The sequence below is a fragment of the Rhinoderma darwinii genome, chromosome 12 (assembly GCF_050947455.1).
Source record: "Rhinoderma darwinii isolate aRhiDar2 chromosome 12, aRhiDar2.hap1, whole genome shotgun sequence".
NCBI classification, from domain to species: Eukaryota; Metazoa; Chordata; class Amphibia; order Anura; family Rhinodermatidae; genus Rhinoderma; species Rhinoderma darwinii.
Window position 1 is genome coordinate 79,923,238 of NC_134698.1, and position 13,629 is coordinate 79,936,866.

Below are 13,629 nucleotides of genomic sequence, written 5' to 3' on the forward strand. Positions count from 1 at the left end.
TCTCCCCATTATAGCTGTATAACTAGACAGATTTGCAATCTGGAAAATCTCTTGCAACCCCTGTAGAAACTGTAATGTTGACTATATTGGTCATCACAAAAGAAATCAAGAAAAGACTAAAAAGAAATACAAACAACATCATCCAAAAAGACGGCGCAACGACTCAAAAATGATAAAACTACAATACTTGAAAAATTGGAATTTGAGTTCTAATAAACTGTATGAAATAAAATGTTACATACTTTGATAAATACCCCCCCATTGGGTTTTACGATCGGATTTGAGTCCCTCTAATTGGACGTTAGCCCTGGGCCCACTGCCACATTGATTTGCCTGTTCCTCACTGGCAGCAGTCACTGTGTGATATCCATCCTTTCAATATAAGACTATCCAGTCGTTCCATTCGAGTCCCTAACCCGGAGGCTCCCGTATGTCCCACCGATGGTTGGCCTGGCCTGCAATGTGCACATTACATAACCACACAAGACATATGTATAACGTCTTCTTGAAGGCTTAAGGTTCGACGTTATCCTTTGTGTCACTGTCTTGTGTTATTTGGCTGCTTTATTATCCTTGAAAGCAAACTACTGTCTTGTTAGCACTAGCCTTTGGGACATATGCTTCATACTTCATCGACTTCCAAAGGAATTCTCTACTTTGAAGGATTTAGAAATAAGAAGGCCAATTTTGGAGTTCCTTTACCGTTCCTTGTGGTTCCTTCAGGCATATCACAACAGAGACTAAAGCAAAACATTATTCTATACCAGGACTACAAGAATATGCCGCTGCTCTCCTGTATTTCACAAATTAAGAACAGAAGATTCAGAGATAGAACAGAAAAATAGAAGCAGTGATGTCTACCGAGGAGTCCATGAAGTGAAAGTGAAGATTTCGGCATTCCGAAACTAATATTTTTTGGAGTAGGACGTCGTATAGATATCTTTTTGAGCTCTTTATGAGTAGGATATCTTATAGATAGCCTTGGATTTTGAACTAGTTTTTGGAACTTTTTGAAATAGGGGATTATCTTAAAGGGGTTCGCTGGGATTTTAACAGTGATGGAGAATCCCTAAAGAGAATAGGATGAGCTGCAGTACCAGGCGCTGCCATTCACATGGAGAGTTGCTGTTTCTATGCAAACAATGAAGGGGACACCCCTTGGCCCTTTTATGTGTTAATCGGTGGAAGTCCCCGGGGTCGCACCCCCATCGATCAAACATTGATGACCGGATAGGCCATTAATACATCAATGTTAAAGTCCCAAAGAACCCCTTAAACTGCGGACAAATGCTGGCGCTGACATTGTCTCATGGAAGTTGGACATCTTCTTGGTGGTCAATAATAGGAGAGGAGGCCACATTGTCCAGAAATCTTCATTTCAATGATGAAGAGGTTTTAATGGTCACGTGTTCTATATTCTGGGCAGAGCCAGCGTTCGCACCAGGCAGATTTCAGGGTGCACTTGACTTGAGGGGTCCATGGTCATCTGGCTAAACATGTCTATGCCTGTCAAGCCCAGGGTTGGGTAGACCTGGGTCCAATGGGACTCTTTCACCCAAGGGCCCTCACGCTACTGGAGCCAGCCCTGGTTATTGGTCTTGAGATTTATTGTATCTGGAGACGTTATAAATGTGTAGAGATGTAAACAACCAAGTCGTCTTGATTAAACTACATTTGACTTTTTCTTTTTAGCGGGAAACAGACCAATAAAAACCGCATTGACCTTGGAAAGTCAGCGCCTGTACATGAAATGTTAGTAAAAGTATCAAATCAATCACATCTATTGTTGTCTTGTGCAATCAAGGGATTTGCCGATGGCGAGAACATTCTGATTTTGACTAATTATTTCATTTTGTTTATTGCATTTCTAGAATTGCCTAATAAAATCTGTTCATAATTTCCATCTGTTTAACATAATTAGCATAGTGGAGGAGATCCACATCTTACTGTTGCTAAATAGAGTTGTGACAAAAACCATCTCAGCTTCTCAGCCGTTCAAATACACAGAAAAGGTTCGCAGAACATTGTTTCTGCACCTATCAGAAGGATGGAAAATGTGGAATTTACCTTATATGGTATGCAGGGGCGTAGACTAAGGGGTGGAGCAATAATTATATTAAAATAGGACCCCTTCTGGTTTTTCTGATGCAAAGCCTTAGGCCCTGTTTACACAGAGCTTTTTTGCAGGTGGAAAAAAAATCTGATCTTGACCTCCTGGCAGAACATTTGCGTTTTCTGCGGCATTTTTCATCCGCGGCCATTGAGCACCGCGGGCAAAAAACACTGCACATAACGTCAATGGGAGATCAGAGACTGATACGCCTGAAGAAAGGGCTTCTTCTTCTTCTTCTTTTTCCTGCGAGCGTTTTTTACTGCTCACGGGGGGGAAAAAATGCCTCTGCCTCCCATTGAAATCAATGGGAGGCAATTTTTGGTGTTTTTTGGTGCTGTTTCTAAAGTGGATCCTGCGTAAAAAACAGCACCAAAATACTCCATGTGAACTAGCACTTAATCAATCTCAACCTTTACAACCACCTCCGTATGTTAACTATTTAGGTGCCCCATGCACATTTGGCACTCGCCTCTGCCCCTTCCCCATACCCTGATATTAGCAGCATTGCACTGACTGGGTTTAATATTCATAATTTGACAATTACTTAAAGGAGTTGTTTGGACAATCCCTACTTGTTAGAAAGATCCCTCGATTAGAAAGTGTCCCCCTGCTTGAACCCCCAGTGATCAGCTGTGATCTGTGGGGAAATCTGTCAGTAAGTGTTCAGTTTCCCTACAGCGCCACCACAGAGGAATTTAAGTATTACACCGTGTCCATTCATACCAATGTGTTGTCTGTGTAATACAGGACAGGACGGGTCCTCCAGAGAAAGAGAGACACTCTATGTAACTGCTCTCCACTCTGATCAAGAGGACCCCCCTCTAATCGGTTATATGGAAATGGGTTAAATTAACCAGACAGTCTCTTTTAATACGAGAAAGAAAGCTTTTAACACTGAAAATATCAGTGCAACAACATTTTATGTATAAAAAAAAATCATATTCTTCTCTTTACAGATGTAGCAGAGCTGAATTTGTAACGGAACAGTTTATGCACCAATCGTGTTGATGATGACTTCCTGAGTCAAAGTTATAGGTACAATAGAAGCAAACCATGCAACTGCGATGTGGCCCCTGAAGAGAAGCGCCCCTGCCCAGGGTGATCCCTTATTTGGGTGGTGAGAACCTAAATAAGAATTCCCTTTCTACAGGCTTTACAATTTTAGTAAACAAGGGTGCGAGGAATAAGCCAAGGATCACTTAGATAGGGGCAGCGGTAGTGTGTCCTGGTTTCAACTGTATCTGCTTCCTCAGGATGCAGATACAGTTGAATTTAATGCTGGAGCAAGAAGCTGACAGCTCCTTGCTCCAGCATTCATTATGTAATGCCAGCTCCAGCTGTGAGCTGCTCGACAGACAGGTGCGATGTAGTGACGTCATCGCGCCTGTCTGCACAGAGCCACACACTGCACAGAGCGGAGGAGCAGAGGGATCTCCTCCACTCGTCGTGGGAACGGGGATAGGTAATTTTTTCAGTTATTAGTTTTTTATTAGGAACTACTGGAGGGGGGGGCAACTAAGGGGGCATTATAGTAGGTATGGGGGTCCGCAATGGGGCATTATACTGTATGGGGGCAGCTTTGGGGGGCATTATATTGTATGGGGGCAGCTATGGGGGCATTATACTGTGTGGGGGCCACTATGGGGGCATTATACTGTATGGGGCAGCTGTGGGGGCATTATACTGTATGGGGGCATCTTTGGGGGCATTCTACTGTAAGGGGGCAGCTATAGGGGCATTATACTGTGTAGGACAGCTATAAGGGGCATTATACTGTGTGGGGGCAGCTATGGGGGCATTATACTGTATGGGGGCAGCTATGGGGGCATTATACTGTGTAGGGGAAGCTATAAAGGCATTATACTGTATGGGGGTAGCTATGGGGGCATTATGCTGTATGGGGGCAGCTAGAGGGGCATTATACTGTGTAGGGCAACTACTGTATAAGGGGAATTATACTGTGTGGGGCAGCTATGGGGGCATTATACTGTATGGGGGCAGCCATGGGGGCATTATACTGTGTGGAGGCAGTTATGGGGGCATTATACTGTGTGGAGGCAGCCATGTGGGCATTATACTGTATGGGGGCAGCCATTGGGGCATTATACTGTGTGGGGTTCACTGGGGATATTATACTGTGTGGGGGCAGCTATGGGAGAATTATTCTGTGTGGGGGGAAACCATAGGAGCATTATCCTGTGTGGGGGCAGCTATAAGGGCATTATACTGTGTGGGGGCAGCTATAAGGACATTATACTGTGCGGGGGCCACTAAGGGGTCATTGTACTGTGTCGTTGATATCCCCCCCCCGTGCTAAAGTCCTAGCTAAGCCACTGGTAGGGCCCAAGCATCATGTCCTGTGTATGTTGGTGTCAATCAGCACCAGAAGGGGGCGCCCTCACCTCTGTGTCCGCCCATGGTCCTGACAATGGATTTGGTTTACTTTCAGTCCTGCCAAAACCACAAATATTTCATCCCAAAGAATTGTATCAAATGACAAATTCAGCCTTGCTGCTCGGGCAAGCTCAGCTCTGCTACATCCACCAATAAGAATTCAATGAATCTAAAAAAAAAAATAATCCCAACGTAATATGGTCACGTCCTTGGAAAAGTTATATATGTATTCTTTTTTTTTTTTTATTGGCTAATATTAAAAATCGCAACATAAAACCTAGCGATAAAGTAACAGGAGACGTGATTTAAATTTCTCCGCAGATGAAACTAGACAACGTCTCTCTCAATTTTCTCTTTTCTGACAGCAGAATGTCTATTAGAGCCGTGCAATAAGCTCAATCCTGTAAGATTCCACTTCACAGAGAGATTGCAGCTGTAAACACATCTTAATGTGGCATCGAGCTCGGAAATACGCCCTGAAGGAGAAATTCGCATGTACGGCCAAAGCTGACACTTTTATGTTTATGAAATTTCAATTTGAGAATCTGCTGAGAGTCAGATTCTCTTCTACAAGTGAGAGAGCCAAGACGCTGGTTAGGCTATTTCTCGTGTAAAATTCTCCCAGTCTCTGGTAAGACGGCGGTCGGATTACGCTCTAATGATGTGTCGCTGCTGACACCGATGAGAGGAGTAGTCACGTACTGATGGAACGGCTGCATTAGAGGTGGATGGCTGTCAGAAGAGGAAAGAAAATTCGACTTCAACTTCTAGACGGTGATCCGATCATGATGTGTTTTTGGAAAAAATTCTACTTGCCCGGATACAGAAAGTCAAATGACGTTGGAAGACCTGTAAAAGGGATCGTGGGTTCAAGACGCAGTCAATGCCACTTCTCACCATCTCAGAACCATTTCTACCTCCTCCATAACATATAATTAAAATTTTTATTCAAAAACAGTAAAAAACAAAAAATTGCATAGAAATTCAAAATTCAGGTCAACCGTGGTCAATCCCCATCTGCATTAGATCTATTCACATCATGTTTGTGAACTATATTTGGCACTTTTCATGCGTAAGATGTATCTGTAGGTCCCCATTCACCTGGCGTATGTCACAGGGGTTCCCTTTTGGTGTACGATGGGCCAGTAGGTTTCGGTATTCCTTTATTTTGCTGTATAGAATAGTGTAGAAGACTAGGCTTTTCTATACAGAGAAAAACGGTAAAAAAAAATGATACCATGTTGTATTTACAACGAGGTCCTATGGGTGAGGTGTGCCATTGTTTGCCTATATAGTGGATTACAGATGTGCCCATCGTAAACTTTTCTTTTATAATTTTTTTTACGCTTATTTAGCATCCCACTTATTACATCTACGGATATTTTGGGTTCAGAGATAAATTCAATGGAGGACACATCTATACGTCGCGGCCTTCCATTGTAGGTACGCGTATCTTCCAGACAAAGAACCCTTATTGAAGGCTCAATTGTGATGTGAATAGATCCTTAGGGGGAGACGCAGGAATTGCTCAACCTCTTGGCCCACCCCTGCTTACCCCAAAAAGGTTTATCTCTGTTCAATGACTAATAGGAAATTCAGACAATTGGTGACATTGTAGATTGTAACAATGTAAACCACAAAATGTTACGGTTACATTATATCCTATTAGAGCACATGCAGCCTATAGGGAGGACCCCCATAATTAGAGCCAATCTGCTAATAATGTCTTCGATCTATGGGACCTCTGTGGTCCTTACATTAGGTCTCATTGACATGGCCGCATCACTCGAATCGGGGCACCCATATTCTTCTCTGGGCTCATTCTGCACCTCCATCTCCCCATTTTATACTGTGCCATGTGAAGTTTTCTTTTCCTGTATGAATCACGTGGCATGTTCCACTACTTATAGGGTGGAATACAGTGCAGCACACAATGACCTATGCAGTGTTGAGCGATCTGTAATATGACATAGAGGTCTGTGTGCCACCTTAACACGTAAAGGCATATGGCACATGAGCCCTTAAAGGGAACCTGTGACATTAAACAAGTCATCCTGTCTGATGGCAGCATGTCGTAGAGCAGGAGAAGCTAAAAAAGATTGATATATATATATATATTTTTTTTTTATAGCTTGTAATTTAGTAATGTAAATCCCTGTTTATTCTGGGCTTAGGAGTCCAGTAGGTGGTCCATCATGAGAAGGACCGCCCACTGGACTCTTGAGCCCAGAATTAAAAGGAACAGACATTACTAAATCTTAAGGTTTACCGAATCTTTTCCGGCAATCTATATATCAATGAGCTCAGCTCCTCCTGCTCTGTAACACGCTACACAAAGATCGGACAGCAAAAGGGTCCCCCCCACCATCACCTATTCAAAAGCAAAGGGGTTGTCCAAAGCGGGAAAAACCCCATTACATAATAAAAAAGCACAAAAGAATAAAGATTGGACAGATTTTCAGCCTCCAGGTGTAATTAAAAAAAAAGGTCCTATTCACTGACAGCAAGTAGAGATCTTGAAATGGGAAAGAATTTAATACATAAAATCTCCTTTCATTTAAATAACTAATTAAACAAATGAACCCATAAATACACAGTAAGAAGATATAAAATAATGCGCTCGTGTTCCATTTGTTCCGTTTTAGCTTAAAAAGGGTTAAAATGTTTCGCCATCAATTTCTTAAAGATTCCGCAACAACCGTTAATTTGATGAGATTAAAATGTTTTTCTGCCTAAACAAACAAAACCGAAAATTCTCAGAGGAAAGTGAAGACAGAATAAGATGTGTGGTAATAGGTATTGACTTTGCTCCAGTCTTGGCGCTTATAGGGATAGATGCAGAGAAGATGTAATATTAAGGAAAGTCAAGTAAGATGGATAGATTGCGAGCCTGAGATTACGCCGCACAGCGCAGTATCGATCAGCGGCGCCATTGACCTCTCCATATATGAACTCTTGTTTATTTTCTGCCAGCTTGAAGGAAAGAAATGTCGGTAGAATTCTGATGTCAATCTCGGCACAGAAATCATTTCGAATTCCACAGAAAGTTCTGCATTGCCTGGAAACTTCGCCTGCAGTGAAAGATGATACAAGTTCTGCATCTCTTTACCATGTAGGAGGCCCCGTTGTTGTGTTGTTCGTCTTGTGCTAATGCGGCGCCCCCTGTTGGGAAAATTCAAAACTTGGCTTGCTTCTGGGAACACAACGCTCTGCAATAGGTATTATTTGTGATGCTCCAACATCAATTATTTAAAATTCTATCCTGTTTTTGTTTGTATTATTTCTAATGCATTCTACACTTTCAAAAGAGATTATTTTCTTACCATATTTATATCCCATATTCACCTTTAATTATCTTGTACTGATTCTGAGTTACAGCCTGTATTATACTCCAGAGCTGCACTCACTATTCTGCTGGTGGAGTCCCTGTATACATACATTACATTACCTATCCTGTTCTGATCCTGAGTTACATCCTGTATTATAATTCAGAGCTGCACTCACTATTTTGCTGGTGGAGTCACTGTGTACATACATTACATTACTTATCCTTTACTGATCCTGAGTTATATCCTGTATTATACTCCAGAGCTGCACTCACTATTCTGCTGGTGGAGTCCCTGTATACATACATTACATTACCTATCCTGTTCTGATCCTGAGTTATATCCTGTATTATACTCCAGAGCTGCACTCACTATTCTGCTGGTGGAGTCACTGTGTACATACATTACATTACTTATCCTTTACTGATCCTGAGTTATATCCTGTATTATACTCCAGGGCTGCACTCACTATTCTGCTGGTGGAGTCGCTGTGTACATACATTACATTACTTATCATGTACTGATCCTGAGTTATATCCTGTATTATACTCCAGAGCTGCACTCACTATTCTGCTTGTGGAGTCACTGTGTACGTACATTACATTACTTATCCTGTATTGATCCTGAGTTACATCCTGTATTATACTTCAGAGCTGCGCTCACTATTCTGCTGGTGGAGTCCCTGTGTACATACATTACATTACTTATCCTGTACTGATCCTGAGTTACATCCTGTATTATACTCCAGAGTTGTACTCACTATTCTACTGGTGGAGTCACTAAGTACATACATTACTTATCCTGTACTGATCCTGAGTTACATCCTGTATTATACTCCAGAGCTGCACTCACTATTCTGCTGGTGGAGTCACTGTGTACGTACATTACATTACTTATCCTGTACTGATCCTGAGTTACATCCTGTATTATACTCCAGAGCTGCGCTCACTATTCTGCTGGTGGAGTCACTGTGTACATACATTACATTACTTATCCTGTACTGATCCTGAGTTACATCCTGTATTATACTCCAGAGTTGTACTCATTATTCTGCTGGTGGAGTCACTGTGTACATACATTACATTACTCATCCTGTACTGATCCTGAGTTACATCCTGTATTATACCCTAGAGCTGCGCTCACTATTCTGCAGGTGGAGTCACTGTGTACATACATGACATGACTTATCCTGTACTGATCCTGAGTTACATCCTGTCTTATACTCCACAGCTGCACTCGCTATTCTGCTGGTGAAGTCACTGTGTACATATATTACACTGTAGACTATGTAGACTGTATAATACACCGGAGACTATGTAGACTGTATAATACACCAGAGACTGTGTAGACCGTAAAATACACTGTAGACTATGTAGTCTGTATAATACACTGTAGACTATGTAGACTGTATAATACACTGTAGACTATGTAGACTGTATAATACACTGTACACTATGTAGTCTGTATAATACACTGTAGACTATGTAGACTGTATAATACACTGGAGACTATGTAGACTGTATAATACACTGTAGACTATGTAGACTGTATAATACACTGTAGCCTATGTAGACTGTATAATACACTGTAGACTATGTAGACTGTATAATATACTGTAGACTATGTAGGCTGTATAATACACTGTAGCCTATGTAGACCGTATAATACACTGTAGACTATGTAGACTGTATAATACACTGTGGACTATGTAGACTGTATAATACACTGTAGCCTATGTAGACTGTATAATACACTGTAGACTATGTAGACTGTGTATTACACTGTAGCCTATGTAGACTGTATAATACACTGTAGACTATGTAGACTGTATAATACACTGTAGACTATGTAGACTGTATAATACATTGTAGACTATGTAGACTGTATAATACACTGTAGACTATGTAGACTGTATAATACACTGGAGACTATGTAGACTGTATATTACACTGTAGACTATGTAGACTGTATATTACACTGTAGACTATGTAGACTGTATAATACACTGTAGACTATGTAGACTGTATAATACACTGTAGACTATGTAGACTGTATATTACACTGTAGCCTATGTAGACCATATAATACACTGGATACTATGTAGACTGTATAATACACCGGAGACTATGTAGACTGTATAATACACTGGAGACTATGTAGACTGTATAATACACTGGAGACTATGTAGACTGTTTATTACACTGTAGACTATGTAGACTGTATATTACACTGTAGACTATGTAGACTGTATAATACACTGTAGACTATGTAGACTGTATAATACACTGTAGACTATGTAGACTGTATAATATACTGGAGACTATGTAGACTGTATATTACACCGTAGACTATGTAGACTGTATAATACACTGGAGGCTATGTAGACTGTATAATACACTGGAGACTATGTAGACTGTATAATACACTGTAGACTATGTAGACTGTATAATACACTGGAGACTATGTAGACTGTATAATACACTGGAGACTATGTAGACTGTATAATACACTATAGACTATGTAGACTGTATAATACACCGGAGACTATGTAGACTGTATAATACACTGGAGACTATGCAGACTGTATAATACACTGGAGACTATGTAGACTGTATAATACACTGTAGACTATGTAGACTGTATAATACACTGGAGACTATGTAGACTGTATAATACACCGGAGACTATGTAGACTGTATAATACACTGGAGACTATGTAGACTGTATAATACACTGGAGGCTATGTAGACTGTATAATACACTGGAGACTATGTAGACTGTATAATACACTATAGACTATGTAGACTGTATAATACACTGGAGACTATGTTGACCGTAAAATACACTGTAGACTTTGTAGACTGTTTATTACACTGTAGAGTATGTAGACTGTATATTACACTGTAGCCTATGTAGACCGTATAATACACTGGATACTATGTAGACTGTATAATACACTGGAGACTATGTAGACTGTATAATACACCGGAGACTATGTAGACCAGGGGTCTCAAACTCGGCCGGGTAAGTGGGCCGCCTATAGAAAAAATGGGAAGTTGACGGGCCGCATTACTTTCAAATTTGATACAATACAAAATTATTGTTAATCAATTAGTTATTTGAACTACTATAACACTATATTACTAGAATAATAATACTACATTACTATAATAATAGCGCTAGGTTTAAAATTTGAGATATTTCTCCACTCTCTTATTTCAACAATCCAGCTTTCCAGTTTAAGTGTCGCTAAATGCAGTCCGGCGGCTCAGTTAGCACACATGTCAAGATTGGGCAGCCCCTTTTTAGATAGTGCCGCAGTGCCCTCTGTGGATGCTGCCGCAGTGCCCTCTGTGGATGCTGCCGCAGTGCCCTCTGTGGATGCTGCTGCAGTGCCCTCTGTGGATAATGCAACACACCCCTAGATAAGGCCACAGTGCCCTCTGTAGATAAGGCCACAGTGCCCTCTGTAGATAAGGCCACAGTGCCCTCTGTAGATAAGGCCACAGTGCCCTCTGTAGATAAGGCCACAGTGCCCTCTGTAGATAAGGCCACAGTGCCCTCTGTAGATAAGGCCACAGTGCCCTCTGTAGATAAGGCCACAGTGCCCTCTGTAGATAAGGCCACAGTGCCATCTGTAGATAATGCAACACACCCCTAGATAATGCCAGTGTCCTCTTCAGATACTGTCACACACCCACTTGTAGATAACGCCACAGTGCCCTCTGTAGAGGCTGCCACAGTGCCCTCTGTAGAGGCTGCCACAGTGCCCTCTGTAGAGGCTGCCACAGTGCCCTCTGTAGAGGCTGCCAAAGTGCCCTCTGTAGAGGCTGCCCCAGTGCCCTCTGTAGAGGCTGCCCCAGTGCCCTCTGTAGAGGCTGCCCCAGTGATGTCAGGGGCTTACCCAGAGCTGGAGAGCTGGAGTCCCAGGCAGAGCGCTGACATCACTGCGACTCCTGCTCTGGGGAAGCCCCTGACATCATTGTCGATGTATGGACAGCGATGTCAGAGGCTTCCCCAGAGTCCCGGAGCAGAGCCGATAATAGCGCTCTGCCCGGGACTCCGCTCTGGGGAAGACCCTGACACACTGTCCATATATGGGCAGCGATGTCAGGGAATTCCACAGAGTCCCGGAGCAGAGCCGACACCAGCGCTCTGCTCGGGACTCCGGCTCTGGGGAAGCCCCAGACATCGCTGTTCATATGTGGACAGCGATGTCAGGGAATTCCACAGAGTCCAAGAGCAGAGCCGACACCAGCACTCTGCTCTGCTCTGGGGAAGACCCTGACACACTGTCCATATATGGGCAGCGATGTGAGGGAATTCCACAGAGTCCCGGAGCAGAGCCGACACCAGCGCTCTGCTCGGGATTCCGGCTCTGGGGAAGCCCAAGACATCGCTGTTCATATGTGGACAGCGATGTCAGGGAATTCCACAGAGTCCAGGAGCAGAGCCGACACCAGTGCTCTGCTCCGCTCTGGGCAAGACCCTGACACACTGTCCATATATGGGCAGCGATGTCAGGGAATTCCACAGAGTCCCGGAGCAGAGCCGACACCAGCGCTCTGCTCGGGACTCCGGCTCTGGGGAAGCCCCAGACATCGCTGTTCATATGTGGACAGCGATGTCAGGGAATTCCACAGAGTCCAGGAGCAGAGCCGACACCAGCGCTCTGCTCCGCTCTGGGCAAGACCCTGACAAACTGTCCATACATGGGCAGCGATGTCAGGGAATTCCACAGAGTCCCGGAGCAGAGCCGACACCAGCGCTCTGCTCAGGACTCCGGCTCTGGGGAAGCCCCAGACATCGCAGTTCATATGTGGACAGCGATGTCAGGGAATTCCACAGAGTCCAGGAGCAGAGCCGACACCAGCGCTCTGCTCCGCTCTGGGGAAGACCCTGACACACTGTCCATATATGGGCAGCGATGTCAGGGAATTCCACAGAGTCCCGGAGCAGAGCCGACACCAGCGCTCTGCTCGGGACTCCGGCTCTGGGGAAGCCCCAGACATCGCTGTTCATATGTGGACAGCGATGTCAGGGAATTCCAGAGTCTCGGAGCAGAGCCGATACTAGCGGCTCTGTGTCCCGCGGGCCGCAGATGACAGCCCCAGGGGCTGCATGCGGCCCGCGGGCCGCGTGCTTGAGACCCCTGATGTAGACTGTATATTACACTGGAGACTATGTAGACTGTATAAAACACTGGAGACTATGTAGACTGTATAATACACTTGAGACTATGTAGACTGTATAATACACCGGAGACTATGTAGACTGTATAATACACTGTAGACTATGTAGACTGTATATTACACTGGAGACTATGTAGACTGTATAATACACTGGAGACTATGTAGACTGTATAATACACCGGAGACTATGTAGACTGTATAATACACTGTAGACTATGTAGACTGTATATTACACTGTAGACTATGTAGACTGTATAATACACTGGAGACTATGTAGACTGTATAATACACTGGAGACTATGTAGACTGTATAATACACTGTAGACTATGTAGACTGTATAATACACTGGAGACTATGTAGACTGTATAATACACTGTAGACTATGTAGACTGTATAATACACTGTAGACTATGTAGACTGTATAATACAATGGAGACTATGTAGACTGTATAATACACTGTAGACTATGTAGACTGTATAATACACTGTAGACTATGTAGACTGTATAATACACTGTAGACTATGTAGACTGTATAATACACTGTAGACTATGTAGACTGTATAATACACTGTAGACTATGTAGACCGTATAATACACTGTAG